The sequence below is a fragment of the Aptenodytes patagonicus genome, chromosome 4 (genome assembly GCF_965638725.1).
Source record: "Aptenodytes patagonicus chromosome 4, bAptPat1.pri.cur, whole genome shotgun sequence".
Classification (NCBI taxonomy): domain Eukaryota; kingdom Metazoa; phylum Chordata; class Aves; order Sphenisciformes; family Spheniscidae; genus Aptenodytes; species Aptenodytes patagonicus.
Genome location: NC_134952.1, coordinates 14,929,541 through 14,950,284, shown reverse-complemented (window position 1 = coordinate 14,950,284; position 20,744 = coordinate 14,929,541). Strand labels below are relative to the sequence as shown.

Genomic DNA, 20,744 nt, shown 5'->3' with positions numbered 1-20,744 from the left:
GAGCAGAAATATCTGTCACATAAATGTTGTGTTATGGAATAATAAATATAGCTTGTGCTTTTTACAAATTCAAGTAAGCATTTGTGTATAGTTAACATAATTTTTAAAAAAGAAACTAAGTTAATTTTAAAGGCCAGGTATTCAATTATTCAAAACATAAATATTATACACTGAAACCAAGCTTGGGTTTTTACTTATCTTCTAAGGTTTCTATTTCTGTGTATGAATGTAGAACTACTTTATACATATATACAGGGGTTTTTTGGGGGGGCGGTTCTGGTACTGTGCTCACATAAAGCCTTATATAAATTAATCCACATATTTCTGTAAATTGTACTCCTTGTTCTGTGCTCCAAAATTAAGCATGGCTTGTTCTGGTTCAGCATAAGGTTAGATACATACAGAAAAAGATTCCCTGTGGAAAATAAGGATATATGGCAGGACTGCATATATACTTGAGTGAGTATTGAAGTGCATGAAATTTCTTCCATTATTTCAACAGGTTTCTTCCATTATTTCATCAAAGTTTTAGTCTCTGGATTAAGTTCTCATGCAGCTCCACAGAGAAGCCATTCTGATACAGGAGACATCATGAAAATCAGCATGTTGTCTCTTGAGATCAGAGATTAATCACTGGGTTGAATAGTTGTATATTGTTTTCAGCTATGGCCTGTGTCATTCCAGGATGTATCTAAGCTCAGTTTAACTTGACCGATGGGGGGTTAACAGCCTTTCATACTTACCCTGCTAGCTCAACATTTGCAGCATCTTGTCTTATTAATGTATCTGAGCTCATAGGAAAACTCCTTAAGACTTATTTTAGTGCGGTCTGTGCACAGCCTATTTTTTCTTATCTGCAGCTACTTCTACAGTGACTATAGGAGCATAGTGCCGAGACTCCCAAACTAGCACAGTGAGCTGGTACAACGCCCCCAGCCCAGTGTGAAAGGTGAGGTCTTGGGATCTGGTTCTGTGCTGTGCCCTTCCCCATGTGCAGCTCTGTGGCCACTGGGCTGATGTGGACTGATGTGCCTAACCCTACCTCTTGTCTCTGAGCCAGCTTGGAGAGCTCTCCACTCTAATCTCCTGTAAATCTGACTCCAGGCTGGAACGATGATCAGTTAGTGACTGCAGGTTAACAGGATTATGTGAGAGGTTATTTGGCATACTAGGTTTAGTTCAACACAGGATTTAGATGGAATTGGAACATTCAAAACTGACCTTATAAAAGCCCAGCCAACTTTGATTTTAAACTCAGTTGTATGAAGCTGATAGCCCTAAGCACAATAGGTAACTCACTCTAGGCATCTGCTGCTTCTGCAGCAGCCCTAGTGCTCAGTTTGGTCTAAAGTGAGAGAAATGGTCTCAACCAGGAATATTCTCTGAGCACACTGAGAAGCTCTCTGAGCAGGTGTACTTATTGCATGCCCTAATGCAGCAGCTAGGACCAGACCTGACAAAAAGAGGCAGCCATGGACATGCAGCTGGAGGAGCAGTTTCAATGCCCTCTTCATTCCAGCAGCTTTCAAAGGCTTGCTCACCCCAAGTCACAGGCTGTCGGCTGCTCTTGAATGGCTGAAGGGATTAGGACTGTGTCGCTCTGCAAAAGATCACACCAACAACAGTCTGTCTTGTGCCTGTTTGGCAAGAGTGTCTCCTAGGCTGTAAACCTGGCTCTATACTGGAGTGCCATACCCACTTATGCCACAGCCTCAAGCTTTCCCTTAGCTACACTTTCTTCCCTAGTGAACCTCATCTTCATTGCCGCACAATGGGTACCACTTTATCAGGACAGGTTGGAGCAGTGCCTTCTAAGTCTCCTGTAGGCTGAGCCTGACCTTTCCAGGTACTAGAGGAATGGGACCGAATTTCTTTATGCTGAGGAAGAGACTGAAACCAAGTTTCCCACTTCCTAGGCTGTTACAAGTGATGGTAGTGGCATTGCTGGAATCATAAGTGGCCCGGGTTTTTAGGGGAAAAACAAACAGGCAGTGGGTGTTAGTCTGTTCCCACAAAGAATGGCTGCTGGCATTGTCCTCACAGCAGGTTTCTGAGCTGTAAATCTCCAAAGCAGTAAGAATGATGTGTAAGAGAAACTCAGCAGCACACTCTGTGACTCACTGTCCATGGTATATGCTTTTCTTTAAAGCATTTGCATAGTCCTGAGACACAAACTCCTCAGCAAACTCTTCATTGCTCAGCCATAGTCTTGAAAACTAGCATAACTCTTTAGTACTTCCTGAAGAAACTCATCAAAGTTTTAGAATAATCCTGTACTGTGGTGGTCAGGACATTCCAGCAGGATGAGATGCAAGTGTATCGCATGACTAATTGGTATTTGTCCTTTCTCCTTTTGTTTGTTGTTCTCATCTTATTTTCTTCATCCAAAGTGCTGTGAACTCCCTACCAAGAAACAATTTATTTACTGGATAGTGAAGTAGAACGCTAATCCTGGGGCTTGTAGTCACTACTGAGTAAATATTTAATATCAGTGATAATGGTTCTTTGGGAAAAAGGGTGTATCACCCATAAGTGTTTACTGGCACTGCTATTACAGTCTCCTGGATCCAAGCCAGAAGATCTGGCAGATGTTAGAGGAAGCACACTTAGACCCTTAAGTAAATACAACAGCGTGTTCTCCCTCAGTACCTATTCAAGCAGTGTGTGGTCACTTTGGCTGGATAGTGCTGAGTCTGTGGAAGTTGCTAATCTCTGTGACAGTTGTGAGCCCAAGGCCGAGTTCCAGTAAAGTTCACACAGGGAAAGATACTGATTTGAAAGAATTCTGAAAGAACTAACTAGGTTCTCTGGAGTCAACCTCAAATTTAATTAACTTAGCAACTATGTGACTGAAGCTATAAAATGCAGGATTTCTTAGATGTGCCTATTCTTTAAATACTCAGTGGTGTGCTCCTCAGAACTCTCTGTAAGACCAAACAAAAAATAGCAAGTACAGAACTGGATATTTCAATGAATACTAATTCCATGTTAGTGTTTTAATGTCTAATATAGGAAACTCTTCTTTTTTTTTTTCTTAGCCCAAAGACCTTCTAAGATAGGTGCTATTGTCTTTTTAAGGCTTTTGTTGCAGTAAAACAGATTATCTGACAGGAAAACTAATGAAACAAAGCAAATAAAGACTTGCTATGCTGATCTTTGTTATTTCATCTTTATTCTAGTACACTTAACGGCTTAATATTAAGCCAACAGTTTAGCTTAGTTGCTGTACATTTCTTCACCTGCTAACTGACTTTCTCCCTTAGGTACCATTCAGCTTCTTCCTCTGGCTGAGAAACTTAAGGCTAAGTACTTATCACCCCAATGCTGGGAGCAAATGTGCTGGACATAGGAAGAGTTTTCTTAGTGAACAGAGAGTTATGTTTTATGATGTATTTGGCTACTGTACTCAAGAGGAACAGAGTGAGACCTTAGCAGTTTCTAGCCAATTGGGACGGCAGGCACGCCTCCCTCCACCTCCATCAGCCATGCACTGACTGAAATCCAACTATCAAACATAGGGGTTGGCTGTCTTTCCTAATACTGTCCGGAGTCCTTTCTGCTGACTGGGAGGGAAGGAAGAGGCTCTTCACTTTCTCATCGTTTCTCTTGAGTGCCAGCACAGCAGAGGATGCCCAGCAATCACACATCTGATTACTGATTCACAAAAGGTTTGTTTTTAAGGGAAATCTTCTGATTGAGAGGAGTCTGTGCACGTAATGCCACAGCTTTTATCTTCTGAAGGCACTGTTCTGTGACCACGGCATTCCTTGGAGGCAACAAATTCTCTAATGCTTTCTTTAATTGATGTAAGTATAGATTAATCATATGCTAACTTGACAAGTGGCTTTATTGCAAACTGCTTCTGTCTTCAAGCACGGTAAAATGCTCATTATAAAAAAAAAAAAAAAATCATGGGGAGTTTCAGCTCCCTGGCACAAATTCTGAGTTGTGAACTTGGGCTCTGGCATAAGTATTCTAACCAATACACAAGGAAATAACATTACAATAGTACGATCTAAGGAAAAAAGGGGGTAGGTATGGTGGTTTCTTAGAGTGTGTAGTAATGTATGTGGAAACTTGCAACAGATAGATGGGGACTCTTGTATCCTTGCTTGTTTGTATTTAAGAGGGCTGATCAAATATTTGTGTAAGTTAATGGGAATTTCTCCATTTCATCTTACGGAATCTAGTTTAGGTCTAAATAAATTTTTAAAACTGTGAAGGATATTTTCTTAACTGGAAGGCAGGAAAGCAGGGTTGGGAAATCTTTGCACTATATCCTTCTTAATGAAATAAACTAAGACATTCCTCACTCAGTCAAGGGGCCTAATTCTGTTTTACGTATGTTACTTATGGTGAGGCAATTCATGGAGGAAAGATTTAAGCTGTTCTCCTGAAAAACACTGAACAGTACTGTAGGCTTAAGTTGAAGTTCTGATCTTGTATATGTTTTTTTTTATCCATTATCTTTTTGAGTCCTAAGATAGAAGAAAGCAAATCACAGAAAGCACCCTTTGCTTAGGCACACAGTGTGAAAGGCAAGCAAGGATCACAGACTGCCTGAAGTCTGTCAAGCAGATCAGAAAAACAAACCCATCTCTTTTTAATAACCTTTGGTGTTAATTGATTTGGAGTAAATTTTCACTTCAAGGTTTTTAAGAGGAACAATACCCCAAAGCCTATAAAATACCTTCCTCCTGAAAGTGCTTTTTGGGGCATCTGTCCTCAGAGGCAGGAGGCAATAACTGACAAAACCAGAGGTGGAGTCTGTAGGCTTGCTTACCGGCTTACTTTGAACTTTGTTTCTATGTATTTTTTCAGAAATGGTATCATCGGCTGTCCCCAGTGTTTTGGAGTGCCACATAATGGCTCCATCCCCAAAATACTTTATTTGGAAGAGCTAAAAAATCCACTTGCACTAAGTCATAGAGTTCAAAGCTCTAAGGCTGCAAAGCTGGAAGTTAGGCTGGTCAAGAACTGCAGTTTGGCAGTAAGCACTTCCGTCTCGTATTGGTAGACTATCCTAGTGAATGTATTTAACTGTAATATAAGAGGATGAGTCAAAATGTGTATAAAATCCAAATGTTTCCAATAGTCTCAGATATCTGCAATGGTTGGCCTGACTCACTCAATACCACTGGCAGGGAACAAGAGAGCCAGCTGATGCTAGCTTCTGCATGCAGCGCTGCTTGCTCCTTAAGCAATAAGACTTGACACCTCCCAGGCTCCTAGTCTGGACAGTGTTAGCTCTCTCCCTATAAGCCCATGCTCTAGTCTTGCCATCTTCGTATACCCCATTCATCCCTTCCTTTCCTCTTCACATTGAGGAAGAGTTTCGGTCCTCAGCCTGAGGATGAGATTTTTTCTGTGTTGCTCAGCCATAGCGGTGAGAGGGCAAGGGCAGAAGAGGAAGAAGAAGGTGGCTGTATGGAGAGAACCAAAGGACAGAAAAATATGCTTCTCAGTTCTGGTAATCTCTGTGTGTGTTTTTTAGTTTTTCCAAAACAAAACCTCCCAAATAGCACTGTGCTGAAGCATGGGGTGGTCTCCCTCATCCAATGCCAGACCCTAAGCACCTGGTTCTCTCTCTGTACCTCAGGAGTGTATGTTTCCCTGTGAGTCTCATATTATAGTAACAAAACATCAAATTATAGATTCTAAAAATGTACAGCAAATCACTGAAGATTAATCTTCAGTCCTCCTTCATAGTAAAAACAGTGGCAGGTAAGAAATAGAAATGAACTCCTTATTTCTGGTGTTAGGCTATAATCCAAACTGCTTGAGAAGAGTTTATCTCTACTTCTGTCTTTCAAATCGGACAAAACTGGTCCATGAATGAGAAAGAAGAAAATGGACAAGTAATGGAGCAAGGGATTTTCTCTCTTCCCCACTGCACTGAAGCAGAAGAATCCTACCGAGGGACACAGTGCTCTCATGGCTTTGTCGTAGCAGCCAGAAGTTGTTCCTCATTCCTAACGCTGGTGTTATAGTGGAGGGGGCAATGAAGCTTTTGATTCATCCTAGACTTTTACTACGAAGAAATTTTATGAACAAACATCACAGACAATGGGTAGAAGGAAAAATACTAGAGATTTGTTTAACTAGAGAGTTGTGAAATCAGCTTGCTATAATTGCAAAAGGATTTAGTGTTGCGCCACAGAGTTTGGGGAAGAAATGTTTATTACTGTTCCATTACTTTATTACTGCTTCTTAGTTTACAAATTGGCAAGTTTTTTTTGTGGTCATACAACAACTATACATTTTTAATTTAAGTTTAAAAGGAAGAACAAATATAATATTAGAAGATACCTGGATTTCCAGCTGAAGAGGAACTTCAGGTTCTATAATAGGAAGCTATTGCAGTACAAATTTTTTTGATTGCAAGCTGTTTTTCAAAAGGATTAAAAAATAACTTACTGGAGCTCTTGAGCAAGTGAAGCAGATAGAATGAGACCATAACACAGAGCGTGTATTGCCAGAACACTTTGAAGAGAGTGGTATCAACTCTTACACTCTGACAAAGAGTTTGGAGTCATCCTACACTGCTACAGAAACTGAGTGGATCCGTTTCATGCAAAAACACCTAACAGTAACCTTGAGAAGGAGCAACTATAATTAAAAAAATGTTTTGTCTGCCGAGCTGTCAGTATTTCAAGGCAATCCCTGCAAACATGAAAGAACATGTTGTAGGGAAGAGGGCAGCTTAAAACAAAGTCACAGCCAGATTCCTCCCTCCTTGGGTTTTAGAAAAAAGAAGTTAAGCAGCATGTGATCACAAGTTGTGAGGTCTTGTTCTCAACCTCCGTAGTTATTTGAAGCTGTCACATTATCACTCTCACTATTCATATCTGCAAGCTCCCTCACTTTGATCTCTAAGCATTTCCTTGGCAACCTAGATGGAACAACAATTCGTATCAGTAGTTAAGATCACTTCAGCTTAGAGTTGACGGTGAATTAGGATAGGTTTGGATGGTCAGTGTCCAAATGCAGTCGGAGTCTTCTCCATATTCCCTTTCACGTACAGCCCACTGCAACAGAGAAGCATAGATCTGAGAAATAACATCATATATAATCGGCTGGCTCGAAAATCTGTGGTCAGTCAGAGACTTGCATAACACAAACAAGTCTTGATTTGGCCAGAGAGGGCTGTGGCTTCTGTGGAACTATGTGCACAGGCATGAGTCACAGCAAAGATGTGCATGTAAATGTGCTGCAATCTAACCTCTGATTTGAGAGGTTATCTTGTCCTTGGTATATCCTATCCCACAAAGGCTTTAATCAACCAATGTAGGTCAGGACAAAGGTCACTTAATGAGGTCTGAATGCCATAGGGTCTGGTGTGGTGAACAGTCTTTGGCATTAGTATCTGCTCTTGTGGATTTTGGGGTGAAGCGTGAGCATAAGATAATGTCCCAGAAAGAGATGAGGAACGGCACATTATGTATTCACTCCAACTAGAATTAGGTCTAAATTACTTATACACAGAGAAAGGAGCTGAAGAGTTAAAGCTAGGGTTTCAAGCAAAATTGAGGCCAGGATAATTGCAGACAGCAGGATGCTGCGGTAGTGCTTTGCACCTAGGGTGAAACAAATATTAATCAAGACAATTAAGTGACAAACCAAGCCACGAGGATGTGGGGGCCTTGGATAACATCATGTTCCAGTCTTGCAGAAATGTGAGGAAAGGCAAGATGGGGACAGCAGCTTAAGGAGCTTCAGGAATGAATTTTGTGCCTTGATTGAATGCTGTGGGGGGTGGAATGGGAAACTGTAGTAACAAAAAACAGCCACAGGAGACTGAATGGAGGAAATCACCAAAATTATCAACATTTCTGTTTCGAGAGAATTGCAAAGTCTCTCAGATCTGCAGAATATAGCATTTACGCTACCTTGCTGCCTTGAGGATTGTTGAGAGCATATCAAACTAGAGTTGACACCAGCACTGAACTATTTCAAGGAGTTACATATACGCAGGGTAATCCACGAAAATAGCATATATGTTTATAGCGTATGTTGACACCAGCACTGAACTATTTCAAGGAGTGACATATATGCAGGGTATTCCATGGAAATAGCATATATGTCTATATTGTACGGCATATGTGCCCACCTAATGCAGCTATGACGGCAGGTACTGTAGCGAGAGAGGTTATGTCCACATGGTACGTCATCATTTTGCTTTCTTTGCGACAGTAAGGAAGTTACAGCAGTAACAGTGGCTACATTGAAAGTTTGTCTAGCTTATTCTGGCACATTAGATGATAGCTTTCTTACAGGCTGGCTAGAAGCTGCATGCCTCTTTTGCAACAGTAATTACACAAGTTAGTTTTTTTGCTGTTCCTGCTTCCCTGGGTTATGCTTTTGCAGCCTAATGAAACAATCAGGCAAGTTTCCAGCTGTTATTAACTGCTTGAGAATTGATCTGTTCTCTGTTAGCGAAGAAGGGGGAATAGCAAACAGCGTCTGTACTCACCAGTGAAACATCATCATGAGTTTCAGCTTAGACAAATTCATGGTGTTTCCCTCTTCCGTGGTGGCTCTTCTCTCTATGTTTGTTAAGATCTTGAGTACAAAGTTGGAAAAACTGACTGCAGTGGCATTACTATCATGTTTGCTTGCATCCCTGGAAGTGTTCAAGGCCAGGCTGGATGGGGCTTTGAGCAACCCGGTCTAGTGAAGGTGTCCCTGCCCATGGCAGGGAGGTTGGAACTAGATGATCTTTAAGGTCCCTTCCAACCAAAACCATTCTATGATTCTATGATTATCATCTTGTTCTGGTGCAGCTGATAAAACAGTATTTGGTTCTATTTAAATGTCATACCACTTGTTGATAATCGGTTATTAAACTACAGGGTGGATATTTGCTCTCAGTGTTTCTTCAAAGCATCATGTTACGGTTTTTTCACTGTTTAGTCTGAAGCTTAAACGCCATGCAGAAGATCAATAAGCAGTTTTAGACTTAACCATCTATTGAGCAGACCTCTTATTGCTGTATATCAGACTTGCGAGTTTCACGTTCAGAATTTAATTGTCAGGGGGGTGGGGAGGAGAAGAAGAGAAAATGTGCATGAAACCAGAGTATTTCTCTCTCTCTCTCCCCCCCCCCCCCCCCCCCCCCCCAAAGCTCTCAGAAGTTCCTATAAGACATATCTGTTTCTGCTGCTACAGTTAACCTGCCTGGCTGAGCCAGACCTAGTCTTGCTAATTGAGAATCCACTCTGTTTTATAAATACATAAAAGGAAATGGTTAATGAGTTTGCCAATAGGCCTATTTTCCCTGTGCCCCTCCATAGTGAGACTGGAGAGTAACAGGACTGCAGCAGTTTGTGGGGCTCAGGAGCACACCTTACATATCTGATGTGCACAAACCTTCGTTGTGCAATGTCAGTGAACAAAAACCACTCTGAAAGCCTAATGTGCATGCAGTCCTCTCGGAGAGGGGTAGGGCTGGGGAGGAAAGGGGAGCAGGCATGACAGACACTTGTGATATTTAACACTCTGATGGGTTGTATTCCTCAGCCACAAAAAACACGCAAATACAAGAATCTATACATTTTTACATAATTACAGTATTTCCTTTTACAGGTATTTAGGAATAGATAGCCAGGAGCTGTTAGACCCCTCTCCCCCACAGACACTAAAGATCTGCTGTATCATGAAGTACAAACAGCATAAGCAATTATCAAATAAAGATGGGAGTGAAGGGGAGAGAACTTTCATTAAACCCATTCTAAAATGGAAGTAAACAACTGAACAAGGAACTTTATTGCAGGAAGCTTGAGAGGATGGAGAAAAGGCAAGGAAAAAAGAAGTTAATTAAATATTGCCCCAAAGGCAAACTGATAACTCAGAATAGTCTGATAGTAGTCCAGTCTTCCTCAGGATGTGATCGACTTCTCTGCTCTTCCTTTCCCACTCTCAGCCTCTTGCTCTAAAAGAGAGTATTTAAATTGTAGGACTACACTAGCAACAGGCTGCTTCTGTAGGCTGCAGTGCTCCATTTTGTTGATAACTCCCCTTTGCTGGCTTCCCCAGCAAGCAGTGCTGGCTATGGTGCCCTGCTTCTCTCTGACCTGGAGGGTCTGGCTCCAGCTTGGTTTCGCCTCTGCCCTGAGCGATGTCTTGCACCAGTTCCTGGCAGTACTGCAGCACTCCACTCAGGAGAAGTGGAGAATCTCTACCAAAACAGACATTTCCCATGTGGAGCAATTCCTCTTTAAAATAAACATACCAAACCGCTATTGGTAGGGGAGAAACCTAAGGCTGAGGCTGCCTGTTGCAGCATTCCTTGGGCACACTGGGAAGATTATGGTGCAACCAAAGTGGTGGTTTTGTTTGAATTGTGGTAAACCAAGATGTGTTCTGGCTTGTGAGGCAGAGATGTCTTGGAGCATGTGAACTGGATGTCTTGTAAAGTTTAGGAAAATGAGAACTGTTTTAATGACCAATTTAGATACAGCCTGTAAGGCATAATTGCTTAATATGGCACAACAGGAGTGTGCTCAGGGAACCAAACAGTTGATGCACAAATATGCATATAAACCAGCACAACTTAGCTTAGGAAAGGTATGGCCGATAAGTCTCTCAACACAAGAATTAGGGAGCTTCCAGAGAAGTCATCAGAAAATAAGCTAAAATTGACAACCTCATGTATTGATCCTGGGGAACTCATTGCCATAGGATGCTGGAACAAAAAATATAAATAAATTGGAGAAGTGAAACAGAGGCAGAGGCATGGAAAGTGGATCCAAATACATACTGTAAGTTAGGAAGTTCCTACGGAACCAATAACCAGAAGCTGGACAGGTTAATTGTGGAAGGCTTTTCCTTGCTTTGTTTCTCTTTGCATCCTTGAATATCCACTACTAGCCATTATAAGACGTGACTACGGGGCTGGACCAAATAGAGCGCTGGCTAGTTTTATTAAAGCGAGACTGTTTGTGTAGTTATCTGTACCTTGCAAAGGTTCTGCAAGGAAAGGACAACTCGAGGGAAAGGGCACATCTCCTTCCTAAGCTATAGGAAGGCACATCTCCTTCCTTAGTATACTTAGTCTCACACAATAGCACTCATCAATTCTGTCCTTCTCTGCATCCTTTTTAGCTCCTCAATACTTCTGTGAGAGGAAAGGTCTGTAACAGAATGTATTGCTGGCTGCAGTCAGGATCAGTAGCAACATAAGGACTCTTTTCTTAAGATTTATTTTAATGCTTTGCTTGTTTTGTCTGCCTCAGAGAACTGAACTAACAGCTTCCTAGGACTATCCACAATGGTTTCAAGATCTTCCCAAATTAAAATAGCTACCTGTGAGTCCATTACTGTATATGTAGTAAGGGGTTTTTTTCTACATTCATTAATATGCATGTATGAACAATGAATTTTATCTGTCACTTAAAACACAAAGTGACTTTCTACAACTCTCTGCAATCAGCTTTAGATTTGACTGTCCCCAGTACACTGTTACACAAACATCCTCCTCACATCTGCCCTCCTTTTCGAAATAACTCAATGATAGGTTGAGCAATACAATCCCCAGATAATGGTGGTATTGTGCATTACTCTAACATTTGATGGAATTAATTTTATGCAGAAGTAGCTAAATTCAGCAGTATGACCAATATCCAGTTTAGCATGTGTTTTAGCGCTTGCATAACTTGCTTGTGTGCTTAGATAGCATGTTCTTGCATCCTGCACTGGTCTGGAATAGTGAATTAACTTTCACAGACTGGGTCACATGAAGTACTTAAAACCTTGATTTTCATTACAATCATAAACAGGAGGTGAGGGGATCTATACCCAAAACTCTGCTATGCAATTACCAATTATTTCAATATTTACTTGGGGAATAAGTTCAGGACTTTGTACATTCTTCCCGATGGCTTATTGTGTACTACCTATAGATTCCTGTTTCAGTTCTCAGGTTAATGTTTTATTAATTAACAACATAAGTCTTAACATGAAAGTAAAGCCCCTTGAACCAACAGCAAATTGGAATGCAGTAACACAGTGTTCCAGGATTTTTCGAAATACATGGCATGAGTCATGCACTTGGATATAATTCAGTCACTATCACATCCTGTTGGTATAAAAGGCAATAAAATTTGAGTCTCATGAAATATCCTAGGTTCTTCTGATAATCTAGTGACAATCTTACTGTTGATGACTTGCCTTATATTGGTGTTCTTCCATTCATATACTAGCTTACACCATGAAATTACAGTAGCTTGCTCAACTTGCAAACCTTCATCAGCAAGAGTGGGCAGAGGTCAACTCCAACTGAACTTAAAAGCCAGTACTTAAGACTCAACAGACCAAAAGGTTGTGCTACAATGGGAATTGCTTGAGCATGAGTGAAGCAGAAAAGGTGGAAAGGATATTTATATGGTAGCTGTCAGTAGCAACCCAAACAGGATATTGGGCCACCATAGGGTGTTATGCAGATTTATAACTTGGTGCTTTTACGTTACCTGAGAAGCTGTGCATACATCCGTCTGGAAGCTTGCGCAGTTACAAGGTAGGCTATCTTCTCACTGGAAGAGCTCTCTTGCTAAGAGCCATTCACCAAATGCATGATACCTTCCTGTGGGGTTTAGGGATCTTCTCTGAAGGCTCAGGGTGCGTTCTTCAACATCAGTAATCAGTGCCTGCAACAGTGCAGTGGGAAACACTTCAGCAGTCCTTGGGTAGGCCACTCTTCCCCCCTGCCCTTAATTACAAAGTTGTGTTCTGTCCATTACATTACAGTCAACACTACAGGGAGAGCATGAGAAATAAGATTTATGGTGCTATTTCATAATATGATGTAGAGGATTTGAACTGGTGAGAAGTTATTCCTGAAAAGTCATCCTCAGCCTTCAGTCCCACTGCAGGAGACATGCTCAGCTCCTTAAAGAAATGGGCTTTAAATGTAGTAAACCTTGTGTGAAGAAGAGCAATGTAAGTTCACCTGTCTCAAGTTATTCTTCCTCTCCATAGGAAAAGTTTGGATCCAAAATAATGGATTTCTGTCAATGCCCTTTTATTCCAGAAAGAAAGATACCTTATTCAGTTGGAATCAGTGAAATTAATTTCATTTCTAATGTCTTCCTGGAATATGTTGTTCTGCTTACATAATCATTTCTGTAAATGATTAGACCACCTAAATAATTAGGTGGTTAAGAAGTATTACCATCTTGAGCAAAGACTGACAATTAAGTTTATTGCAGAAAAATTGTTTTACAATTTGACTGCAACTGAAGGAAAGACTATCTTTTTTCTTGGAGAATTCCTTTTGCTGTTACTAGTGTTAACCAGCCAAAAGAATCCTGCTTTTGACAAATAAAGGCACTATATTAAACTCTTGTAGAGTCATCCACCTCCCTTTCCAGAGAACACAGTTCAAATGACTGGTTTCCAGAGCAGAAGAACATGGAACGGAAACACTGTTATGCTCAAGATATTGTTTATGGGCAAAGAGGAAGCACACGTGAGATCTACTAAGAATTTACTGTTAACTGTGAGCTTGTTACTATAATCGGAATTTTAAGAGTCTCGTTATTAGTCCAGATCTATTTATTACAGAGGCGGAGAGAATAACAATGCAGTCAGAAGTGCTACACACGTACTCCTCAGCTGCTGCTCCTCTCCCTGGCGTTACGCTCACACATCGCCCGCTCCTCTGGGCCCTAAGGCTGACGGTTTCACCCTGGTGGGGGTGGGTTATCATCATCTGCACCTCCAGTCCTTTATTCTTTTTTTTATTGGTCTGCAGCTCCATGTGGCACCCGAATTTACTATATAACGGTGCCTTTTATGTATGTTAGCTACTATTTCTTTGTTTGACTGCCAGTCACCTGGTGGCAGTCGCCAGGTTCAGCCAAGAGCCCTGATCTGCAGACAACCCCCTGGTGATGAGGCAGGTCTGGGGTTCAGATGAGAATTGAAGTCAGCAAGTCAGGGTCAGGCCCGTGACCCCAGCACCCAGGGTCGGGCACAGCCCTGTGATCAACAGGCAAGTCCACGGTGACGCGGCAGGTCCGAGTTTGAGCCGCAAAGTCAGGCCTGCTGGTCAGGGTAAAGGTCCAGATCAGCTTAACCTGGACCGAGGACATCGGCCGAGAACGTCCCCTTACCGTGCCCTCCTGAGTGAAGGTGGAGGGGAGTCTCTGCTGTTCAAAGAGGCTCTCCTCACGGCTGGGTGCCTGCACCCATCCTCTAAGCTGACCCTGAGCCCAGGATGGGCTATGTGCTCGGGGCCCTGACACCAAGAACTGCTGAAAACGGTAATAACTAACAGACTTTGACCCCAATAGCTTTTGAAATGCAAAGCAGGCACTTCAGCCATCAGCCTTTCCAGTATTTCATAACCCCTGGAAATGTAAGGGAGTTTCGCATCTTTATGTTCATGTAATTGAAACCTACTGAGTGTGACGAAACATTTTTGGTAACTTTTTTAAAGCTACAACAAAAGACATTTAAATGCCCTGTAAATCACAGCTAAAGCTTGGGAGAGGTGGGAGGATCTATTTCACTAGTTTTTTCTTTCATTCTCCAATTCCTCAAAGTGGGAGAAAAACACCTATGTTCATAACACGCAGAATTTTACCATATTTACATACAAAGCTTTAATTACACAAATTAAGGTAATGACACTTTGAGGACAATTCTTGTATTACATTATCTGTCCCTACTTTTAGAGGGGAATACTTTGGTAATATCTCTTAGCCTTCAAGAGAATAAATGATGAGCTGCTGCTTGCCAGGTTTCATGAATCTGTGGAGAGAGTAATTTTTTACACAAATAACTCTGCATTATTTTTAGTCCCTAGATGAAGAAAAATGAGGTATCAGACCTAAAACTACAGCTAGACAAGCTAAAAGGGTCTGGCAGCTTGAAGTGAAGCTGGGATTGGGGCTATTTAAAATAACTGGGCAGGTTGGATAGGGTAAAGTTTGGCAAAGTTTATTTTCCTAGCTTGATTTCCAGGACCAACTTTCACAAGAAAGCAACATGAGTATATAGTTCTACTCTGGGCTTGCTCTGCCTCCTTTTTAGGCACATTCAGCATTGTGAGGAATGTGTGGACTCTGGGCTTGAGCAGTGCTTGCTGTTCCCAGGGGGCTGGAGCTCGAGCCCTGCAACTCAAGTTTTGAGCAAGCTAGAGACTGGCTGAGAGTGCAATGCACGCAAAGACATTTTGTTTCATTTCCCCCTCCACAGAGGTCAAGAGTGATGTCTAAGGCTAGAAGGAGTCATCATATTGTCAAGGACGATACTGTGAGCCAGAACATGGAGCTTCACCTGGAGGGGCCTTGTGTTAGAGCCTGATGTGTTAGAAGTTTAAGTGATCTTTAAGTGATCACCGATTCTCTTCTGAAGATGTCAAGAGGAGTAGTAAACAATTCCTAAGTGTAATAGGACCACTGATTGGAAAAACTGTTTCTGTAGAAATTGCCTGCCTGTTCTTGACGTCTATAATGAGACTTTAGGAGAAGATGGGTAAAGAATTCATCTGTCAGGGTATATCTGCCTGCTGGAAGCAGGTTTTGTGACTACACTAAGAGAGGAAGAAGGCTCAAGCCCTTAGTACCCTGGTGAGAAGAAGTTTCCTTGCTTACGGCATTAATAAAGACAACAGAAGCTTCTCAAACATATCGGTCTTGGGAATTTTGAAAGTATTGTCCGATGTTCCAACCCAAACTACTCTATGTTCAACCAAAACCCTTAGATGCTGGGTACTTTGCCTTCTTCAGGACTGAGTCCAAAATTTCCACCCTTAGAAGGGCTTCATTTTGGGGCATAATCCTTCTTTATAACAAGAGTTACTTTGAGCATGTTTCCTTTCCACCTGCAGAGAACCTGTACCCAGGAGCAGCTCTGGTCTTAGCTCAGGGCATGACCTTACAACATAAAAGCTTTTACTTGTCAATATTTAATTCAACATTTACTAAATGGCAGGCGGATGCTAGGCTGACTTCACTGGAAATAACTTGGCAAAGATTTAACTAGCTTTAATCTACACGGAAGGTAATGTTGGAAATAACCCTAACATAACGATAACATTAAACTCATGGCTCGTAAGATTTTTCCTAAATGATGACATACCAGACTTGCATGTGTAAATGAGCGAAAATGGTTAAAACAACACTAATGGCCAACACAACAAAGGGTAATTATTAACCACTTTTTCTTCCAAAGAACTGGGAAATACTCTGCTGTAGCTGATCCAAGGCACTGTTATGTAATAATCAGTAAAAACTATTTTAAAATATTCAATATTCTTGTTCTGTTTTTCCCCCCTGATCTGTTACACCTGCTTGTACTGACACCTACGTATTGGGAACTTGGACGTTTTTAAGCTGAAAAGACTACTAAATAAAAATAGTCAGTGTACTGGCTTTTCTCTCAAAACTATGTTTTTAGCAGTGTAGGAACGCGATACCTTTCCATCAAGGACATGCAGCCATGAAAAACACCAAATTCCAGTTTTGGGGGTTTGACTAAGTAAGAAGCTACATGTTCTCACTTTCACTAGCAAAGTATTTATGTACATGTTTAATTTTCCTATGGAATTAGGTTTAAAACTAAACTGTATACTGCTGTTTTGCTATATCAGGGCATTTTTATAGAACTAAAATCTAAGCATCAGTTTGGCTTACCAATTTGAGACTGAATTACCAAAGGGACCTACCTGCATAGAAACCATCTACATCTTTATGTATGAATGAGCATTCACACATATAGTTACAGACACTGTATACTCTCTGGTTACCACATGTGCTCTGTCATTTCTGTTTCTACTTCCTAACAATGAAAAAATTCATCTTGAACCTGAAATTAAAATTTCACAGACTTCTATCTGAATATTCGGTTGGTAAGCTTTCAAGTTAGGCTTGCTTATAAAGATTCTCTCTCTTTTTTTCTGTTGTGTTTAAATTTTAATTAAAAAAATCTTTCCTTCTTTCTTGTGTGGTATCTTGTTTGTCCTCTTTCTTGGTCATGACTGTGTAAGTTGCCCTTGAGAAGGTTTGTATTCTTGCTCAAGTTGATACAGGCCAAATTTATAAACTTGAATCTAAAACTTGGGAAAACTTGGCTCAGAGAGGTAGCTTTGTTTAGTCTGAAAGGATTAGTTCTAGCACAGAGTGGGCTGCTCTTCAATAATCATTGAATTCATGCTTTTTGAACAGGCACATCTTCCCAAAGCTTACATAACCACGTATAACTGGTTTTATAACGTAGCAGTGCCAGCTTTACAGCCTTGTCTTGCTTATTTTCCTGTCCTTATGCTAATCATGGGACACGCTGAGCAACAAGTCCTTTCCACAAATGACGGATGCTACTAAGAAGTAGTGCATCTTGCTTTTAGATGTCACAAACCAATCACTTAGGATTAATTTAAAAGTTGTGAAGATTTCAGTTAAAATGTAGATTATGTAAAATGTAAATTAAATGTATATAGGTCTGGAAGGTATCATCTGTCACTTGCATCTAAGATACAAGTTTGATATGTTTGAACCTCACTTGCCCGCTGCCTCACTCTCACTCCAGAGAGTGAGGAGACAATCTCCTATTTCCTCATAACCACTGTAACACTTGTGTTACAAAGGGCTGAGGTACGAGAATTTACTTTTTTCCTGTTAATTGTAAGATATTGGGTGCCAAGTTTAAGACACTTTTAGATAAAATATGCTAGGGGATCTTATGGAGAACTTCTTTCCTGTCCCCCCAAAGTGGTGTTTTCATTGATTAGCATCTTGGAACCGTAGAAAGATGCCTATGTTTAGCTGAAGCAAATTTGATGGTAGTATCTTTTGAGAACTTCACTGAGATTTACGTAACAGGGTCAAAAGTGATCCGTAGGAGCTGCCAGAACAATCATAACCTGAAATACCAACCAAGCACCACATGCTCAATAATGCCACCTTCCCTAAAAGAACGCGGTTACTTCAAATCCCAGCCAGAATTTACAGTTTCAGCCAACTCACGTCTGTACAGCCACCTCTCTACCTAACGCATTTTGGATAGCTTGGCATCTGCAAGCTTACAGATAATCCAATTAAATTAGCTATTAAGGTCCTTGAGGAAATGCTGATGAGCCTAATTTAACATACATTGGATTTTCAGAGAAAGCCCTATGTGTACCAGCAGGGAAAAGCCAAAAGAGAGAGCACCTTTTCAAACTGGAGTGTTCTTATCTCTGCTTAGCTTTGGGATGTAAGGAACTGATAGCAAAAGCAAAGTCAGAACTGCTACACTCTTGTCCTGACCATGTTTTGTTTAGTATTTAAACTAACACTGATACGGAGTGCCTCTCTATGGCACAAACTCAGAATGGTAGACAAGGTAAATCTTTTTACAAACTACTGTGGTTTTTGTTACTGTACAGTAAGTCTTGTCTCAGCCTTTTAAAACCTTGCAAAGGGGTGACTCCTGACAAGTATGACACACTGTCTCTCTTGCACAAGTAGCGGACCAACACATCACTGTTAAAAGCCATTTACAGCACATGGAATGCTGTGGGTGTTCCTCCACCTGGTCACTTGTAATCGGGTAAGAGTATGTGAATGCGAGTCCTAGCCTTAGGCACTTGCATTTCAAACGTCTATTGGTTCGAATGTGGGAAGCAAAGCTTTTTCACGTTGTGTGGCAACTGAAACAAAGACCTCTTGTATGGTATTGTAGCCATACAAGGCAGTTTGTTTTCTATTGGGTAGGAAAGATTTATTGCATGAATTCCAGCTGAAGCATCATACTAGTCTTTGTTTTTACTGTTAATTATTTATTACTTCTGAAAAGGTATAAAAGAGTTAAAGCTGGCTCTGAATTTAATTCAATGATTTAACTGTCCCTATTTCAGAGAAGAGGGTTGCTGTAACAATCCTGAAGAGGGCTGCTTCTGAACTGCACTGAACTTCAGAAATCACTGGAAGTGAAGAATACTTTGGATAAGTGGTGAGTAGTGCCTAGAAGTTGGACTTGATACTTTGGAGCAACTTCTCAAATTTGGCAATGTTCTCAAGGGCTTGACTCGGGGAGGAAGGAATAGATTTATCTTGGTATAAACCAATTTTGTGAAATTTGTAAACAATTTCCTGTGCTAGTCAAGTACTCAGCTTCTATATAAGCAGTCATTTACTCTGAAATTTCTGTCTTCCTCTCCTGGTTAATAGATTTCTATGGAAAACAGCTTTAATATTTCCCCCAATTTATATTAAAAAACCCACCTTCATTTTGAAATAGAAATTCAATCTTTCCTCTTCTCAGTAGAAGAGATCAGATTGTGACTTGTATGAAATACTGAAATCCAGATACAATAAATCATCTTGTAAAAACACTTTAGGACTGATACTACAGATATAGAAAAAAAGAGACATACACATTTTTTAACACTGTCAACTGATTCATTAAGAGAACATTTTTTTCTGGAAGCTGGGGTGTCTAAATGGGTCAGTACCATGGGAATGCTCTGTGCCAAATTAAAGTCATGCCACACCTGACTCCAGCAATGGTATTTTAATATTGGGACTGTTTGACATTTTCCATAAACAATATAAGAAGCATTGACTTGTACAGTCTCACTTGCACCAGAATAGACCTATCTTAGCAAAACTACTTGAGAAGAAAATAATCCCTTCAGTTCTTAATGGAGTTCCAGAACACCTATTTTAACCAGATAGTTAGTCACTTATCAGGATCTAATACATAAACTGTTCCTGATTTGGGGGACACAGAAACTTGAAATGTGTTCTTCACATTGGATGCTCTAATTAATCAATCTTTTCATTAATCGATGGTGGATTTCTTTTGTGTGAGTGTGTACGTGTGATTTACAGTACCAGGGAGAGGAGCACATTCATTGAAGTACACGCCGCAGACTAGTGACAGAAGCACCCAGCTGGAAGTACAGGGAAGTCCTCAGCTTAAGTCTGTGACCCTTGCAAGGATGGTTCCTTTTCTGAAAGGCACAAGTGGTCAGCCACAGAGAACTTCAGCTGTGAGTTAAGTGGAAAAAGGTAGCAGCAGTAGCTCTAAAGCACACAAGCTACAGGATAGGAGTGAGATTCAAAACTTTTCTCCTCCGTCCTCTTTTACTAGAGTTTTAGTGTTGAACCAAAAAAAAAAAAAGTCTTCTGAAGCACCTACCTATTTCCAGTACAATGCATAAGGGAACTTTGCATAGAATGCGAAGTTCTCAAGTTGGACAATTTTGCCTTCCCAAAGGCAAAAATTATTCGATGTCAGTCTACCATGACCTAATAGGACTTACTGAGTCTGTTCGGGTTATTTTTGCACCGTGTTTTCCAAAGCTTTGCAATTCACCCCCTATTGCAGTGTTGTCTCTCTCAGTGCTTCTTTTTCCCATTTTTAAAAGAAACCAAACTATTCTGTGCTACACCTGAAAGAGATTTACTCTGAGGAGTGCAAAGCAGTCCCTTTCCCTCCTTGAGAAGCTGTGCTGGTTTATAATTACAAGTGAATTTTGTCAGCTGGAAGCTGCTCTTCTGACTTCCACGTTTTCCCTGTGCATAGCAGTGCAATGTTGACACAGACATAATCTTTTTATACAGGTGATGTATTTTGCACTTGGGAGACAGACATGGAAGCCGTGTACACCCACCATGAGGAATTTGTGTCAGCAGAACCTTTTATATTGCAGATAAACTGTCTGAAGCTTGCTTGTGTTGTGCCTTGGGTGGAGTGACCAGTGGCTTGGTATAAGTCCAGGCCACCTGAACAAGATGGCAAATGGGCTGTGACTGGGT

General features: G+C 40.9%; 1 protein-coding gene across 2 annotated transcripts in view; it reads left to right on the top strand.

The window, feature by feature from the left end:
- Positions 1-20,744, top strand: part of SLC2A9 (solute carrier family 2 member 9) — a 139,948-nt gene that overhangs the window by 1,021 nt on the left and 118,183 nt on the right. The window contains exons 1-2 of one of the 2 annotated variants that reach the window (XM_076335946.1): positions 3,534-3,668; positions 18,839-18,933. The gene's annotated coding sequence lies outside the window, so the exon portion shown is untranslated. Of the gene's footprint in view, positions 1-3,533; positions 3,669-18,838; positions 18,934-20,744 lie in introns of those variants that run through there. The other variant, XM_076335945.1, reaches the window with a different exon arrangement.